Source organism: Leptonychotes weddellii, chromosome 12, assembly GCF_054177405.1.
Source record: "Leptonychotes weddellii isolate Sample4059 chromosome 12, ASM5417740v2, whole genome shotgun sequence".
NCBI lineage: Eukaryota > Metazoa > Chordata > Mammalia > Carnivora > Phocidae > Leptonychotes > Leptonychotes weddellii.
Genome location: NC_138380.1, coordinates 39,834,915 through 39,841,622, shown reverse-complemented (window position 1 = coordinate 39,841,622; position 6,708 = coordinate 39,834,915).

Below are 6,708 nucleotides of genomic sequence, written 5' to 3'. Positions count from 1 at the left end.
TCTTTTCTTTTTTTAAGATTTTTTATTTATTCATGAGAGAGAGGCAGAGGGAGAGGCAGGCTCCCCGTGGAGCAGGGAGCCCGATGCAGGGCTCCATCCCAGGACGCTAGGATCATGACCTGAGCCGAAGGCAGATGCTCAACCGCCTGAGCCCCCAGGCGCCTCTGTATCCCAGTTTTGTCAGTTGTGTTCTTTATAGCATTGCTTTCCCCTCCAGTAGAAGATCCAGGTCAGGGCCAGGTATTATATTCAGTTGTCAGCCTCCATTTCCAGAGCCTTTCTCCTTTATGACATTGATATTTTGGAAATATAAATCCCTCTTCCTTTTTTTAGTAAGATGGTCCTCATTGGGGTGTTTGCCTACCATTTTCTTAGGATTAGATTCAAAATAGGCATTCTTGACCAGAGCACTGCCTAGATGATGATGTGTCCCTTTCAGGGTTTTCCATGTGGAGGCATGTGTCTATCTGCCCCTTATTGGTGATGTTGATCTTGATCACTGGTCAGGGGTGTTGCCCAGTTGCATCACCGTGCAGTTACTGCCCTGACTCCTCTCCCCCTCCACCCCCATCCCCGGCAAATAATCTCTGGAGATGCTTTAAGATCATGCAGCTAATCTGCTTATCAAAATTTCCCTTGGATTCAGCATCTGTATTTACTTCCTATTGCTGCATAATACATATGTCAAAACTTACTTGTTTAAAACAAATATTTGTGATCTCAGTGTCTGTGGGTCAGGAAATTGGCTTGGTTGGATGGTTCTGCCTCAGGATCTCTGGTGAGATTACATTTCGTTGTTGGCGAGAAGTTGCCATCATCTGAAGGCTTGCCTGGGCCTGGAGAATCCATTTCCAAGATGGTTCATTCACATGCCTGGCAATTTAGTGCTGCAACTCTCACCTCCTTGCCACACGGACCTCTCCCTAGAGTTACTTCTGTGCCCTCATGGCACGGACTGGCTTCCTCTAAAGCAAGTGATCCCGGAGAGAGCAATGCCTTTTGTGTGGTGTAGAGATAAAATTGAGTCAGTGTTAAATTTACTGAAACTGGGGGTCATACACTATCACTTCCGCTACAGTCTACTCATTAGAAATTACTAAGTCCAACCCACATTCAAGAAAGAATTAAGCTCCAACTTTAAGTACCAACTCCAGAAGGGAGAATATCAAAGAATTTGTGGACATATTTTAGGATCATCACAGCATCCATTGATGATTCTTGCCTGATTCAACTCTTACTCTGACAGCTGCAAAATATTGGTTTTCCAACTACCCTGTATTATTTTTGAAGCAAACCCCGGCATTATATTTAATCTGTAAATATTTAAGATGTATCTCTAAAAGATAAATGTTTTAATGTCATAAGCTGATAACAGTGTTATCAAGTAGCAAATCAGTATTTAAATTTCCATATGTCTCATGAATGCCATATTTTTTATTGGGATTCAATTCACATGCCATAAAATTCACCCATTTAAAGTATACAATTCAGTGGCTTATAGTATTTTCACAGAGTTGCACGATCATCATCACTATCTTAATTCCATCACCCCAAATAGAAACCCTGTATCCATTAGCAGTCACTTCCCATTTCCCACTCAGGCCCTGGCATCCACTAAGATACATTCTATGGATTCACCTATTATAGACATTTTGTATAAATGGTATAATACTATATGGCCTTTTCTGTCTGACTTCCTTCACTTAGCATAAAGTTTTTAAGGCTGATCCATGTTATAGCATGAAATACTTTTTTTTTTTTTTTTTAAGTAGGCTCCACACCCAGTGTGGAGCCCAATGCAGGGCTTGAACACACAACCCTGAGATTAAGACCTAAACTGAAATCAAGAGTCGGACGCTTAACCAACTGAGCCACCCAGGTGCCCCTACTTTTTTTTTTTTTTTTTTTTTTTTGCTGAATACCAGTGTATGGATATACCACATTTTATTTACCCACTTTTTGGCTATTATAAATAATGTTGCTATGAACATTGTGTACAAGTTTTTGTGTGAAGCTATATTTATTTTTGGTTTGAATCAGGACCAAAGTAAAGTCTACACAATGCTATTGGCAGATAAATCTTTTAAGTTTCTATTATAGGTTCCTCCTTTCACAACTTTATATATTTTTTTCAATTTGTTAAGAAATTTGAGTCATTTGTCCTGCAGTTTTCCAAAATCTGGATTTAGTTGATTGCATCCTCTTGGCATAATTTAACATGTTCTTCTAACATCTGTACTTTCATAAACTGGTACTTGTGTGTAGAAACTTGATCAGATTCAGTCTTGATGGAAAAGGGGCAAGGTGACTATAGGTAGGCTGTTATCCTACCAACCTAATTGTCTCTCTTTTTTTTTTATATTAGCAGCCATTGATAATCATTGCCCAGGTACATTTTGGCATAAAATGTAATGATAGTCCCATGCTGTCATTTCTTACCTATTAGCTGGAATCTGATATAAGGAAAAAATTTGCCCTCAATTCCTCTATTGCTGCATGATTCAATTTGTATATAAAAGGAAGGATAAAATGCTTCAATTTTTCCCTTTGTTTTATCCTCTAATAATGATCAACTATTTGTGGGTTTTGAAAATGAATTGGTAGATTAAACATATTTAATATATTCCACTGGAGTGGGGTTTTTTGTTGTTTTTTTGTTTTACATAATCTATTTTTTAAAATGCCACATTTTGGCAGGAACACATGAATAGACTTGGACATTCATTATTATTAGATGATTAATGATACTTCTCTTTTGATATAAAGTCATTTAGTGTTTAATAATTCAAATATGGGTATACTTTTTCCAAATAAAAGTAAGACAAAATGTTTGAAAATTTTCATGCTAATGTTTTAATTTCTGAAGATAAAGAGGTTAAGTATTTAGTGGACCATTTAGTAGGAAAAAAGCACTGACCTATAGTGTGGAATCCCCTAGGAGGTTCAGTAGATTAAGGGTAAAGTAGGTCTCTTTATGTACCATTAGGCAGCTGACATCCTCACAGAGAGGAATATTTTTTTTTTTAAGATTTTGAGAGAGAGAGTGGGGGGAGGAGCAGAGGAAGAGGGAGAAGCAGGCTTCCCGCTAAGCGGGGAGCCCCATGCAAGACTTGGTCCCAGGACACTGGGACCGTGACCCAAGCCGAAGGCAGACGCTTAGCTGAGTGAGCCACCCAGGTGTCCCAGAGGAATATTTTGAACACAGAAGATACAGGACACAACATGTGGTTGGTATTGGAAAAATGTCTGCTTTCTTTTTTTTTTTTTTTTTAAGATTTTATTTATTTGAGAGAGAGAGAATGAGAGACAGAGAGCATGAGAGGGAGGAGGGTCAGAGGGAGAAGCAGACTCCCCACTGAGCAGGGAGCCCGATGCGGGACTCGATCCCGGGACTCCAGGACCATGACCTGAGCCGAAGGCAGTCGCTTAACCAACTGAGCCACCCAGGAGCCCAAAATGTCTACTTTCAAATACATATATTAATGTGTGCATTTTACTGCCACCTCCCCCCCCCCCAAATAATGCTACTGGTACAATGATAAAAGGCCAAGAAAATTAACCACAGTAAGTGAAGGGGAAATGTGTTACGATTCAGAAGCTTTAATTTTCAAAAAATTCTTAACGTCTTTATCTTCCTCTTATTGGAGTTATTATTCTTACTGTTGTTACTCACATTGTCCTCTCTTTGGCCAGTGGTTTTTTTTTTTTGTTGTGTTTTGTTTTGTTTTTTAGGAAATTCTGTGGCCCCTGGCTTTCCCTGCAAGCTGGACCTGGGGCTGGTCGCCGGGAGCCTGGGTGCTGACTCAGCGCCTCCCGCAGGCAGTTTGTGCCCTGCACCTTCCCTCAGGCATCTGCCCTTCTGGCCTGTGGGATGAGGCCTGCCCTACCCATCTGGTCATATTCCTGTGGCCCGCAGTCCCCCCGGCCCTGTGCTGTTGAGGAGGAGGTTTGCATGGTGAATGCTGGCAGACCCCAAATGCCCTGCTGCCCTGCTGGGCCCTCAGGGCCTTTCCAGCAATCCTGAATCCAAGGTGTTTCCCTTCCTATGGAGCCGCCGTCAGGCCTGGCCAGTGGTTCCTGTTGGCTACTTGGTTCCCAAGTCTTTTGACATGACTGCAACATTCTCTGATGGCTTCCTGGATAGCTGGTGTAAGGTGTTTCTAGCTTCCTTCGTACATTTCTTTTCTTTTTTTTTTTTTAAAGATTTTATTTATTTATTTGCGAGAGAGAATGAGAGACAGCACGAAAGGGAGGAGGGTCAGAGGGAGAAGCAGACCCCCTGCCGAGCAGGGAGCCCGATGCGGGACTCGATCCAGGGACTCCAGGATTATGACCTGAGCCGAAGGCAGTCACTTAACCGACTGAGCCACCCAGGCGCCCCCCTTCGTACATTTCTTGCCCCTTATCTAGAATCAGCCTTTTCTCCAAGAATCTTTGGTTCCGTTTAGTAGGAAATATAACCTCAAAACTACAGTCCAGGGGCGAATCGGATGCTCACTGCCATGATTGGTAGTTGTTTGCAGGCCTATTCAGCAGAAAGGAGGAAAATTTGGTTTATTTAAGATGTGTTGTGAGTACATATAAATACTTGCACTGCAAACTCAGGCCACAAGGATTTTGCTTTCCCTCTATTGTACATCTGTATTTCCTTTCTCCCATGCAGAGAATCCTACTTCTAAATAGATTCTAGTAATAACAAACTAGATTATTACTCATTTACTTTAACACATGGTATGTACACAGCAGTCTCAGGATACTAACACTAACACTACCACTGATAGATAGTGTGACTAATGACAGGTAAAGATTTTTATTTATTTTTAATGTAGGCTCTACAGCCAGCATGGAGCCTGACCTCAAAACCCTGAGATCAAGACCTGAGCTGAGATCAAGGTTCAGACAGTTACCCACTGAGCCTCCCAGGTACCCCAAAGATTTTTTCCGTAGGGTTTATTCCACTAGGGATGTATAAATTACTGTTTTAAGAGTTACTTTTTGGGGCGCCTGGATGGCTCAGTGGTTAAGCAACTGCCTTCGGCTCAGGTCATGATCCCAGGGTCCTGGGATCGAGTCCCACATCGGGCTCCCTGCTCGGCAGGAAGCCTGCTTCTCGCTCTCCCACTCCCCCTGCTTGTGTTCCTGCTCTCGCTGTCTCTGTCTCTGTCAAATAAATAAATAAAATCTTTAAAAAAAAAAAAAAAAAGAGTTACTTTTTGTGTGGTTATTCCACCCGCTGGCAGCTCATTAGCTTCATCCTCAAGTTTTTAAATTTAATTTTGTTTTATAATTATGTAACATATTTACCTAGTTCTAAAGTCAAATTTACCAAACTAGATATAATCAAAGAAGACTTTTAATTTTTGTCCCTTGTTTTGTTCCTTCCTTTTCCCTCTAGTTAACCGTTTAAAAATGTTTATAATTTATCTTTCTGCTTTAAACACATAAGCAAATACAGATAAAATAGGGTATTTTTTACCACACACACATTCTCCATTTTGCTTTTTAATCTGGAGATCTGTATGGATTTGACATTATTTAACCAATCCTCTTCTGATAGACATTTGGGTTGTTCCTGGTCCTTTTGTGTTGCAAGTAATGTTGTAAGGGATAACAGCCTTGTGCATATTTACATTTTAAAAAATATTTTTTGCCAGTTTGTTTTTGGGAGAGATCACTAGATATGGGATTGCTAGTCAAAAGGATTAGTAATTTTACCAGTATTGCCAAATTCTCAACAACCACAATGGTAATTTGCAGGACCATTAGCAATGTATGAGTGTGTGTGTTTCTTCACCAACAGTATGTCAAACTTTTGGGTTTTTGCCAATTTAATATATGAGAAATAGTATCTCAGTGTTAGTTTTATCTGTGTTTCGCTTAACATGAATGAGGTAAGCATGTTTTTTATCGTTAGCCATTTCTTTTCCTGTTCATTGTTCATCTCACAGGATTAATTTCCTGTAGAATCCTTGGTCTTTTTAAATTTTTTAAATTATTTTTTTAAAGATTTTATTTATTTGTCAGAGAGAGAGAGCACAAGCAGGGGGAGCGGCAGGCAGAGGGAGAAGCAGGCTCTCCTCCGAGCAGGGAGCCCAACGTGGGGCTCCATCCCTGAACCCTGGGATCATGACCTGAGCCGAAGGCAGACGCTTAACCGACTGAGCCACCCAGGTGTCCCCCTAAATATATATTTTTTTAAATTTAAAAAATTTGGGGATGCCTGGGTGGCTCAGTCGTTAAGCATCTGCCTTCGGCTCAGGTCATCATCTCATGGTCCTGGGATTGAGTCCCGCATCAGGCTCCCTGCTCAGCGGGGAGTCTGCTTCTTCCTCTTCCAATGACCCTCCTCCCCACCCCCCCCCGACTCATGTTCTCTCTCTCTCTAATAAATAAAATCTTTTTAAAAAGTTGACCATGAACACATGAAAATATATTTCTGGGTTGTTATATTCTATGTCCTCATGCGGACCACACTGTCTTCATTATAGTACAATTTTGAATTTAAGATTTTATCTAATTTCTACACCCAATGTGGGGCTTGAACCTACAACTCTGAGATCAATATTCACATACCCTATCAACTGAGCCAGCCAGGCACACCTGAGATTTTTTGTGTAAGTGTTTCTAACTTTGTTCTTTTTGTAAAAATGGTTTTGGCTATTGCAGGCCATTTGCTTTTCTGGAAAAATTTTAAAATCAGCTCTTCAA